Source organism: Penaeus monodon, chromosome 22, assembly GCF_015228065.2.
Source record: "Penaeus monodon isolate SGIC_2016 chromosome 22, NSTDA_Pmon_1, whole genome shotgun sequence".
NCBI classification, from domain to species: Eukaryota; Metazoa; Arthropoda; class Malacostraca; order Decapoda; family Penaeidae; genus Penaeus; species Penaeus monodon.
Window position 1 is genome coordinate 32260875 of NC_051407.1, and position 376 is coordinate 32261250.

Sequence of the window (376 nt, forward strand, 5' to 3'; positions counted from 1 at the left end):
GGTATAGCATATTACTTCAAGGAGCCTCTGAGTAGAACCATTAGGAAAGAGGTCCATAATTTCACTTTTTTCTGCTTGGAAACTTGCCTCTCAACTCTGCCCGGGCACAAAAGACGTGGAATCGAATCAGGGACTTTAAACACCCTTGAAGAGGTAGACCGACGTTGTTGCCGTCTCCCTTGCAAGGGGGGCAGCGGTGTCCCCTTTCCCTCAGGTATTTTTTCGTCCCCCTTTCACCCCTTTCTCACTTTATACTTTCTTTGTCTTCTTTCTCTTTCTCTTCTCTCTGTTCTAACTGTATTTGTCTTTTTTCCTCTTTTCTTTTCTGTCATACTTTCTTCGCGATCTTCCTTCTCCTGTTTCACGTCCTCCCCTT